The sequence below is a fragment of the Odocoileus virginianus genome, chromosome 4, assembly GCF_023699985.2.
Source record: "Odocoileus virginianus isolate 20LAN1187 ecotype Illinois chromosome 4, Ovbor_1.2, whole genome shotgun sequence".
In the NCBI taxonomy this organism is placed as follows: Eukaryota; Metazoa; Chordata; class Mammalia; order Artiodactyla; family Cervidae; genus Odocoileus; species Odocoileus virginianus.
In genome coordinates, this window is record NC_069677.1 from 25543803 (window position 1) to 25556119 (window position 12317).

The window sequence follows — 12317 nt, forward strand, 5'->3', positions numbered from 1 at the left end:
GTGGGAAAGCCCAAGACCTTCAATACCAGGTGTACCAGACCCAGGGGATGAAACCCCCATGTAAGGCCTGCTCGCTGCTCACCGAACCCAGCAGCAGGATTTCTGAAGTTACGATGACAGTAAAGATGGGGTTGTCAGAGGAGCACACGGCCCTAAGTGAACGCCGTACCAAACATGCGCATAGATGCCACTCACAGAGGGAATCAGAGGGTCAACTTCCTCATTCCCAGGCTGGTGTGATGGCTCCAGGTATGAAACAACAGCTGCAGGTTATGTGATGGAAGCTTCCTGGGGTCAGCCCTGAGCCAGTTCTGACTGTCTGCATCACTCACTGGCTCCTCACTGAACCTGTGCAGGAGGGTCTAGTGTCCTCACTTTACAGATGAGGAAACCAAGGCCTGAGAGAGGTCCAGTCACCCCACACTGGCAGCAGCAGAGCCAGTGCAACCGAGGCTGGGCCTGCTGATGCCCAGCTGAGAGAGGAACTTGTCCTGAGGGCAAAACATCGGCGAGCTCAACAGTGTTGAGCCTCAGTTTTTTCACACTCCAAAATCTGGGCACATCTGACTGTGGGGATTAAGTAAGACTAGGTCCTCTACTATCCCTCCTCACTCTAAGATCATTCTATAAATATATTTCTGTTTTTAAAAAATTGATGATGTGGTTTTTGGTCTAATTTCACCTTGCTTCTTATTTCTCACAAGAAAAGAAGCAAAGGTCATAGGCCTTTCAGTTAATGTGTGAATGCATGCACAGTAGGACAGCAAGGAGAAGGACTCAGCGTGGGCTGGAGAGGTCATGGAGGTGAGATCTGAACTGTCCTCTGTAAGAGGTGAGGACTTGCAGCAAGATAGGAGGGTGATCCAGGAAGGAGGAAATAGGAGCAGGGGCTAGGAGCCCTGGCTATACGCAGGGCCCTGTGGGAACCAGGCTGCTGGGGCAGGGTCTGGTTGGGAAGCATGGGAGGCAGGGGAAGCCCAAATGCAGGAGATGGTCATTGTGCCAGGCGGTAGTGGGACCCAGCGAAAGGTGCAGGAGACTGAGTTGGCCAACAGGGCAGGGAACGTCAGGAGCCTGTTTCATTCAGCACAGAATAGGTCCTGAGGCTTCAGACTTATAAAAACATGCTCTTAGTTTCACATCCTTCTTCTGCTTGATTAGATGTTCCATTATTGCTTAATAAATTCCGAGAAGTTAATACTATAAATAGTAACAACATGAAACATTATGGACCCATACAATGAGTGTGTTGAAATCATTGCTCCTTTTAAATTAATTTATTTTAATTGGAGGCTAATTACTTTACAATATTGTAGTGGGTTTTGCCATACATTGACATTAACCAGGCATGGGTGTACATGTGTTCCCCATCCTGAACCCCCCTCCCACCTCCCTCCTCATCCCATCCCTCAGGGTCATCCCAGTGCACCAGCCCTGAGCACCTTGTCTCATGCATCCAACTGGGACTGGCGACCTGTTTCACATTTTTTTAAGCGTTAATTTAACAATCTGATGAAATAGACACTCTCCTGGTTTTAAGGAAGTTAACGCTTGAGAATTTTGCTCAGTGGCCGAACTTCCATCTGTTCCTTAGTCTCTCCTTCTGTGTCTGTTTCTGGTCTCTATGATCACTTGTTTGTTTTCTAACATTTTCTTTTTTCCATAAGAACTATTTCAACTGCTTTATGGGAGTAGATAGAACACAAATACATTATTATTGAAATTTCCCTATATGGTCTTCAATATCTCATTATACTGAATAATGACAAAAGTCTTCATACATAAAAGCTTTTGGACAGAGAATCTGAAGTCCTTTGTACAGCCAACTTATTAAACCCAATTCAAGTTAACAATCCCTGTGTTTGTAGGTATAGAATTTTAAGGATTAAAAACGTGGGAATTTTTTTGGTTAATGTGCATTATTTTATTTGAGCTACTAAATTCCTGACAGTGAGCTCTTTTTTTTTTTCTTTTTCATCTCAAATACCTGGCACAGTACCTATGGTATAGGTAGGTTTCCAACAAACTCTTACTGAAAGAATGAATGAATGAAGTAAGAAATAACAATTCTGTGAACAGAAATATGTACTAATCATTATTCTGTTTCACTGAGGAAGAAGCAGTGCTGTGCTGGAGTCATGATGACACAGGCTGGGACCCAGGACCCATTACTACACTGCTTGCACCTGAAAGAACATCTCTATGCAACAGAACACAAACTCTATGGGACTAAAAATAACTGCATACACATGCGGTTGGGGCAAGTTGTGAACAGTAGGTACAAAGAAGGCCAAAACCCAATTGTCACTTCCGAGGTGACAGGAGCAAGGGTACTATGTATGATCCCTACACATGCAGCGTGGCCAACGGCATGCGCAGAGCACCCAAGCCACCCTTTTGCTGAATCCACTTATCTGCCCCTACTCTCACCTCATTTAAGGAAACAGCTCTCCCCCCCACTGCAACACACACTCAGGGAGTGAGCAAGGGTACCTCTTGTTTTTGTTCCCTCCTGCTGTAGCACAAATCCCAATAAAGCCTTGCCCAAATTCCTTCTCTGACCTCTAATCAATTTATATTGATTTATATATATACAATATAATATACAATAATATTATAAGAAATATATATAATATATAAAAATACATATATAAGAAATATATATAATAATATATGATAATAAATATAATATATATATATAAATTTATATTGATTAGAGAGTCCAAGGACCCTGGTTGCTAACAATGGCATTTATTTCTTCCATTAAGTGACTTCACATTGGCAGCTTGATACTGGCCACCGTGGGAGTACCAAGAAAGTCAGCAAAGACTAAGTCAGCACTCCTTCCCCTCCAACCCTTGAGAGCCAGTTTTAAAATATTTGCCAACGCACCATTGAAATCAGGATTCGGACTAGTTAAGTGATTTGACTGAGGTTAAAGTGCTGGCTGAGAAGTCAAGTCCAGGCTCCTGGCTCTAAGACCAGAGGCCATTAGGGAAACTGATGAGTCAAGGACGAAAGAGCAGCCAGTTTCTGACTGCAGCACAGCTCCGAAAGTGGCAGAAACTGTGTCTCCAGGACGTGAAACACAGCAGGCCCTTTCATAGCAATGGTGATGGACAGAGCATGAAGACCTAAGTGCTTTAAAGTACCATAATGCTCTACAAGCCTTGTACCACCAGTTCCCTTAGTGAAGACTCAGGGCTTGTCTTTGCCTATTTGTCCATTTGGCATTTCACTGCCTTTATTTTTCCATGTCAGTGAATAGAAACCTACCCTGTATGTATCTTGTGAAGAAAGTAATGGTTTACGTAGGTGTGGATTTTGTGGCTGGACACAGTTGGCAGGTCTCAAGTGGCCAACAATGAGAAATGGTGACTAACCTAAGTTTTTACTCAGTCCTACCTCCATGGTAAGTTGGAATTTAAAGTCTTTGGACTAAGGCTGAATCAAGAACTAATTCTCTAAATGTATTCTTTGTGGAGGGATACTCCAAGTATCTTTGCCCATGATGTGAGCTAAAGTTTCAAAGCTTATGTCACAGTCACAAAAGATGAGAAGACAGCCATTCTGTAGACACCCCCCCACCCCTGCCGTGGAGTAGATGAACAAACTAGAAGCCATAAAATTTGAATTAATAAGTGATATAACAACTGAGAGAACACATAATTTTCTACACATAAAATGAGGGTGATAAATTCATACTTTAGGTTGTTCCCTTCCTTCTTAGGCAGATAGGATAAGCTATTACCATGAATTGGAAACATTTATATCATTAACAAGATTAATGAAACTTTTACACCATTAACAGAAAGCATATATGCTTCTCAGCATTACTTGCTACAATGTGTTTCCTGAGAAAAATCTACAAAATTTAAATTATAAGCTTTCCAATAGATTCTGGGTGATTTGTGACTTCTGGTAACATTCTCATTTGGCTCCTGGACTGGTTTTAGACGCGCAAATTTGTTTAATGAGGAGTAGATCACCAGACGGAGAAGGCAATGGCACCCCACTCCAGCACTCTTGCCTGGAAAATCCCATGGATGGAGGAGCCTGGTGGGCTGCAGTCCATGGGGTTCGCTAAGAGTTGGGCACGACTGAGCAACTTCACTTTCATTTTTCACTTTCATACATTGGAGAAGGAAATGGCAACCCACTCCAGTGTTCTTGCCTGGAGAATCCCAGGGATGGGGGAGCCTGGTGGGCTGCCGTCTATGGGGTCGCACAGAGTCAGACACGACTGAAGTGACTTAGCTTAGCTTAGATCACCAGAAGAAGCTAATGGGGGAAAAACCTTAGACTATAGGAATTTATGTAGCATTAACAATTTACAGGTAATTTTATCTTTTTTTTTCCATCCCTGGAGAAGAGCCAAGAATTGTCCTACCATGAGACTTGAAAGACTAAAAGTAGAAGGTAGAAAGTAGTAAAACTGATTTTTACTGTGGCTTCCAAGAGGACCGTTTTAAGTTCATAGCTTTTACCTGCCACTTTAATCTTTAATACTGATGATTCATCAGATATTTTGAATATCAGATTGATTTTTTCATGAAGATGACAGTTCTTTTTCCTAATTCATATGAAACTATCCAGACTAGAATAAGAGGCCTATAATTTGAGAAGGTTTCCATAGAGATGATATACGGCCATTTAGAGGGGCAGATTTCATTAGAGTCCTTTTTTTCCCCAACAAAGAGGAACCTGGCATCACAGTGGAATGATTAAATGACTTAGTGTTTTCCTGACAGTCATATAATATCTCTTGATTCCAGTCCCCTTATCTTCCCTTTGGATTACATTAGTGCCTTTATGGAACTTGGGGTTTGTTTTTTTGGGCCAGGATGACAGTACAGTAAGAGAATACTTTGGATCCCTCTAGTGGTTGCTTTTTAAAATTGCAGTTCTCCACTCAAAGGTTTACGGAATTTAGTGGGTTACCATCGAAACAAAATTTTTTAAGTGAAAATATGTATTGCATTAGTAAATGTAAATGTTTTTTGGTGAAACTTTGTTTCTTATATATATATATATATATTAATTCAGAGTCAAGATCACTTTCCAGTCAGCAATGTTTAGCACCAGTGGGCTACCTACAGCAGGATGGGATTAGGGTGAGGGGAGCGAGGCAGGGCTAAGTAAGCGTGGAGTTGGAGCCTGTCTCTATTTTAAAACTTTGATGTTTCATTCACCATGGGTTTTTTGTGTTGTTTTTGATTTTTTAAAAGTACTGCTTTAAAATATTATTTAGATTAGACTGAGTGGAGGAGAGTCACACAGCACTGAGCATTCTGCCCACAGCTGGATATCGCCGATTGTGGAGGAAGAGTCTGCCTGTTGTGTTATGTTTCTCCAGCAGCCCAGCAGTGTTGTAGAGAAGATGGGAATGACCCAAGGTCTGGGGTTGCTGGGGTGGAAGGACAGGAATGAGGCAGAAGAGGGCAAAGGTGCCAGGTGACCCTGCATCTGAGACAGGGAGGTGGGTAGAAGAAAAGTCAGGAGATGGCTGGATGGGCCAGAGGTGTTAGGGGTGGGCAGAGGATTCCAGATGAATGTTTAGAGGTTGTGGTTGAAGAGGGAGTGGACTGGACTTTGAAATTTCAGAAGAAATGCAGTTCTAAGTGAAGCCACATAAACGACTTTCCTGCTGGTATGCTGTCCTCAGTGTGTGGGAGGGAATGTAGACAAACTGGCATCTACACCATAAAACAAGGGTTCCTTGGACTTCTGAGTGTCACCTGTCTACTAGGTAAGATGTAGAAATATAGTTTCTCTGAGATTGGATGTTGTTAATGTATTACAATGATGATCAGGAACAGTGGTTAAGAAACAAGTAGATGGATACAAAAATATGCACATTTTAAAATTCAAACCCACTGGCTTTCTCTAGTTAAAATTACTCTGGTCTAGATTTAGTGCTGCTGCGCCTTCTGGAAGATGCCTTCCCCAGCCCCACCCAAGCCCAACCTTGAGAGTCCCCCAGGCTCCCAGCACAGCTTTCACTGTTTGCTCCAGGTCTGTCCTCCCACTTAAGCTCCATGACAGGCCTTGTCTGCCCTGCCTTCCCACTGTCTCTCTTGACCTTTGTTACCCCATCTTAACTTTCTGATGAACCAGCCCTTTAAAATAATTCCTCTTGTTTTGACTTGTCCTTCTTCTTCCCGAGTTGACTGTTCCTCCAGGCCTTTGCTCAGCTCCCCCTCCTCCAGAGTTCACCTGTGTTCATAGCTGCCATCATCTTTACCATCAGGGTGCCCACCCAACCTCCAGTGCTGTCTGCCTCCAGACGCAGACCACCTGCTGTCTTTCCAACACCTCTGTCAACACAGCCTAAAAGCTAGCCTGTTCCCTCCTCACTCCTGACTCAGGAAACCAGTTTTTTTAACTTTTGTTAGTAATGCTTTGTCAACAGGGATAATCAGCAATCTATAACAGGAATAGACAGGAGTTTTATTTGAGCAAAAGAAAGTTTGAGTTTTAATTTTAGTTTTTTTATTTTATTTTAGTTTTAATTGAGCAAAAATTAGTTTTATTTGAGAATTGTTTCTCAAGCACCTGAAAGCCATTCCTCTGATGTGGAATCATCAGGGAAGACAGACTCCTAATTTTAAGATTGCCAGTGGTCAGACACAGCTGGCCGAATCACACTGATACTCATCCACTCTTACCCACATTTTGTAATTCCAGTTTACTTCCCTGACTACTTGAACCCCCAACCACTGCCCCTCCCTGCTCCCTCATTCTCTCTTTAAAAGCACTCTGTCACCTCTGCACAGATCAAGGTGGAGCTCAGCTCATCCCTTTTGTTATTATTGTTACTGGATAAAACCTGTGCCCACTGCTTTAACTAAAACCTGACTTTATTTTTGACACCTGAAACAAAAGATTGCTCCTTCTCCTGAGACCATCTAAATCTTGTTAATCCTCAAGCACTTCTGAAATTCTATGATTCATTCAACCCTCTCTGATTTCTGATCCTCAGGACACCCCTACTGGGCCTGCCATTGGTGGTGCCCAAGTTAACCCTGACCCACCTGTACCTTACAGGGATGTGCTGGGTTTTTTCCTGTGATTTTGTCTTGACTCCAATTACTTGTTTCCAATATTTTGAGGGTGACCACTATTAGTTTGTTATTTTCCTTTGTGTCTAGTATAAGTACTTAACATAGAAAGTACTCAAATACTTACAGGATGAATTGAAATACTGGAAACTGCCATAGTTTAACTATAAACTAAAATGCAGTCTTTGTCATCTTAATTACAATTTCGACCAATACAGTTGGTTCTGCATATATATTATGATCACAAACGTAGACTCAACAAAGAAATGACTTATCAGCAGGGGTGAGATAGAATAAATGAGAGGTGACTGTAGGTAAACTACTTTTGTCCAGAAAAGGTTAAAGGATTCCCTTGTATAATTTGAACAGTTGTGAGGTTCCAAGCCTTGGGGTGGGGTCTACCACCTGTTTCCCCAAATTCCTTTACTCTCCTCTTCTTTATCCTTCTGATGACTGTCCCCTATTTAAAAAGAGGATATAAATCTGTCTCCAGTCCAAACACAGATAAACCCAAGTTATGTTCCAGATATTTGCATATTTTCATCTATTCTCTCCTATGGTCTTTCCTGTTTCCTATTTTCACCAGGCTCTGAAGTCACATGTAATTTTTATACCCCCTCAGTAACAGTACATTGATATTCATCCCCAATTTGCAGATTAAATCACCAAATCAGCGTGTAGGGAGGGGTGTCTGAGGTCACATGATAACCAGGTAGCTCTAAACCAGGTAGCCCTGGAGTTTCCAACCTGCTGATTGGTCACCTAACCGCACTTCAGGCGCAAAGGAAGCTGATCCCACAGCATTCTCTTGTGGAGAGTCGCTGAGCTCACACTCATTGTTGGGATCTCTTTGTTTCCTGTAAGCTCAGCATTTCTTTCTCCAGGTCAGGCAGGCCTCCAGTTCCCTCCCCTGCAGTTTGAATGGGAAGCTAGAGGATGTACCCTAGAGAAGCTTTAGGACCATGGAACAGGAAGGGTGGGCCTTGATTGCCTGTTGGTGGTCTCTAGCAGCAAAGCCTGGCCTGGGGAAACATCATTTAGTTGTAACAAGTGAATTCAGATCATGGTGTTTTTTTTGGGTGTCAAATTATACCCAGAAACCGATACTGTCTTTATCAGTAGTTTAACACTGGCTCACTGCGGGATTTATAATTTCATCAGACAATGGCATACAGGATGACAACTCTTAATAAGCCAATAAATAAAGGAACTCTCCAAACAAATGATAGATTAATTACACTATTGTTGCAGGCAAGGTGAGATGACAAAAGCCAAATTCAGTCGAGGTATACTTTTTCTCTGAGGTTAGTGCTCAGGAGAGTGGGCTTAACCAATTAAGAGCTGAGGTCCAGCTACCTGTGAACCTAAAGTGAAAAGTCCCGAGTTGCTATAGCAGGTTGCAGAGAATGAGGGTGGGGGTATTAGAGGCAAGATGATCTTGACTGGGCACTTCAGGCTTTCCCCACTACAGTTAAGAGTGGCCTTTACCACCTCAGGAGTCAAGACCCCAAGGTCTTGATGAAATAAAATTATTTTAAGCCAGGACAAGAAAAAACAATTCAAACATAAAATTCTCTCCCTGCCTCTTTCTACTACTAGCTCCTTCCTTTTCATGTGCGTTATGCAACTGCATTTTACATTAACCAGATCTTCTTAGAAGACACAAGAATGCCTGCTTTACCAAAAAGAGCAATTTCCTCCTGGTGCCAGCAAGGTAACTCCTTAGGAGAAAATATTCCTTTTTAAAAAAATCCTGTAAGGGGTCATGATCACCCACTATTCCCCTTGTATGTGCAGATCTGGAATATGTAAACTGTTAATTTGTTACTCTGATTAAAAAATAAAATAAAAAACCCTTTGTTTTGAAAAGTGTGCAACTGTACTTTCACTTCTAAAAGGTGAAACAAGTCAGTTCTTAGAGCTTTATGAAGGACTGTGTCATCAAGTCATCTTAGATAAAACTTTCTATTTCTTTTTAGATCAACTCTTAGCTAATTTTTTGTCGACAGTCTTCAGAGAGCTGGACCAGCAAAGGTTAGCTTTGCCTAGATCAGAACTTTCAGATTTTCCAGACACAATCTGGGTATTTATAGTACAAATGTCCCCTCATCTTAGTTGCTTCTTCATGTGTTTATGTTAATAACCCCTCAGTTCAGCCCCTCTGCTGAAAGGCAATACCGAAGAATGCTCAAACTGCTGCACAATTGCACTCATCTCACACGCTAGCAAAGTAATGCTCAAAATTCTCCAGGCCAGGCTTCAACAGTACTTGAACCGTGGACTTCCAGATGTTCAAGCTGGATTTAGAAAAGACAGAGGAACCATAGATCAAATTGCCATCTCTTGGATCATCGAAAAAGCACAAGAGATACAGAAAAACATCTACTTCTGCTTTATTGACTACATCAAAGCCTTTGACTCTGTGGATCACAACAAACTATGGAAAATTCTTAAAGAGATGGGAATACCAGACTACCTGACTTGCCTCCTGAGAAATCTGTATGCAGGTCAAGAAGCAACAGTTAGCACTGGACATGGAAAAACAGACTGGTTCCAAATCAGGAAAGGAGTATGTCAAGGTTATATATTGTTACCCTGCTTATTTAACTTATATGCAGAGTACATCATGCAAAATGCTGGGCTGGATGAAGCAAGAGCTGGAATCAAGGTTGCCAGGAGAAGTATCAACAAACTCAGATATGCAGATGACACCACCCTTATGGCAGAAAGTGAAGAACTAAAGAGCCTCTTGATGGAGGTGAAAGAAGAGAGTGAAAAAGTTGGCTTAAAACTCAACATTCAGCAAACTAAGATCATGGCATCTGGTCCCACTGAAGAAGGAATTCACAGGGCCTGGACTTCATCTTAGGCCTGTCCATGCTGATCATGCTCGGCCGCCTCTCCAATGGACTCTGAACTCTCTGCTTAGTGCCTGTGGGAACGACAGTGGAAGGATAAGACACCCTCCTGACAGGGGAACCTTGAAGATCATATCCAGGTTACTCATCCCCTAAGAGAAAACATACTCTAATCACCCCTGCCTCCGGACAGTATCTATTGGAATGTAACCACAGGCTTATTGGTTATTAACTGGTTGGAATGTAACTGCGGGCTTATTGATTATTAACTGTTTGAACACATAACACATGAATGATGGGGTTATTGTGATTGTATTTACCCTTCCTTTGTAAGTCTCAAGGAATTTGGGGTGGTGGGTAAGGACACATACACTCAGGGTATAAAAGATTTTCACAAATGCTGGTCCGGGACCTTGGGCCCACCGGTGTAATAAACTGCACTCCACTATCTGCATTGTCCTTCTGAGTGAGTTTGTTTCCGGAATGCGTGGCTATAACATCATCAATTCATGGCAAATAGATGGGGAAAGAATGGAAACAGTGACAGACTTTATTTTGGGGGCCTCCAAAATCACTGCAGATGGTGACTGCAGCCATGAAATTAAAAGACGCTTGCTCCTTGGAAGAAAAGCTATGACCAACCTAAACAGCATATTAAAAAGCAGAGACATTACTTTGCCAACAAAGGTCTGTCTAATCAAAGCTATGGCTTTTCCAGTAGTCATGTATGGATGTGAAAGTTGGACTATAAAGAAAACTGAGTGCCAAAGAATTGATGCTTTTGAACTGTGGTGTTGGAGAAGACTCTTGAAAGTCCTTTGACTGAAAGGAGATCTAACAAGTCCATCCTAAAAAAAATCAGTCCTGAATATTCATTGGGAAGACTGATGCTGATGCTGAAACTCTAATGCTTTGGCCACCTGATGGGAAGAACTGACTCATTTGAAAAGACCCTGATGCTGGGAAAGATTAAAGGTGGGAGGAGAAGGGGACGACAGAGGATGAGATGGTTGGATGGCATCACTGACTCGATGGACATGAGTTTGAGTAAGCTCTGGGAGTTGGTGATGGACATGGAAGCCTGGTGTGCTGCAGTCCATGGGGTCGCAAAGAGTTGGACACGACTGAGTGAGTGAACTGAACGGAACTCAGCCCCTCTCCAGCTGGTCTCTATGTGCTCCTTAACCCACAGATGAGATGATAACACCCTGACACAGTTGATTTCATTCTTAATGTGGAAACTTTACATTTAAAAGCAACTATTTTTGTTTGTTTGTCTTTGTCATAAACAAGTGGGTTAAAACAATGTAAGTTATAGACAAGTGGGTTTGAAATCATGTCAAATCAACATACAACACATGAGAGGAGGAGGCTTTTGCTTTGGGTTGGGAAAGGCTGCCTGGTGACTATATTCATCTTAGAAGAGTTGGGTGTTCTTTTGTCATGAAAGAGAAGCTGAGTACTATAAAAGTGGAGTTTACCTTTCCTAGATCTTCATTACATCAACACTGTCAATGGCATTGTTATGGTTTATGCAAACAGTGGCCAAACAATGGAAGTTGCTGTAGATGGGAAGGTTTGGTTTTAGAGCTTCAACTACATTGAACTGAGGAGAATGACCAACTGTTCTGATTTGCCCAGAACTGTTGCGTTAGCACTGAAAGTCCTGCATCTCTGGAAACAGGTACACAAATAGTCCCAGTTTTAGGCAATAAATGCTTAAAGTTGGGGGAAAAACACAAATCCTTGTGGCAGCTTCCCAAATAGCTGAAAGTGACACTATTTTTAGCATCAAATAGATATGGAATAGATGATCTGTCTTCCAGAGTTGGGGTTGCTTTCCTGCTGCTGTTGTTCTTGCATGCTGATGTTGACAGTCATGATTTGCAGTTTGCAATAATCGATTATCTACTTGTATATTATTCTAAGTGATGCACCTGAAGTGTACAACTTAAATGTACTTTGAGTATCAGTGTTAGTGGTTGTCTTTGACTATTGTGCTTTGTGTTGAGATAGTACTAGTTTAATTTCAACACTATGACAGTATTTACCAAGAGTTCAGACAAAGATCATGAGAATGACGACCATACCAAAGCTGACATGATATAAACATCACTTTAAAAGAAGGCTAAAGGATTGTGTTATTTTTAATGACAGATGGAAGGACAATTACAGTTGGATTAGGAAATTTAATAACCAAAACAGTCCATTCTCCACAATAGATGGAGAAGGATTTGGGATTGGGCTTTGCTATGATTTGAATGTTTGGATCTTCCCCAAATTCGTATGTTGAAGTCCTATACCAAATGTGATGGTTATTAGTAGCTGGGGCCTTTGGGAGGTGATTAGGTCCTGAGGGTGGAACCCTCATGAATGGGATTAGTGCCCTTATAGAAGA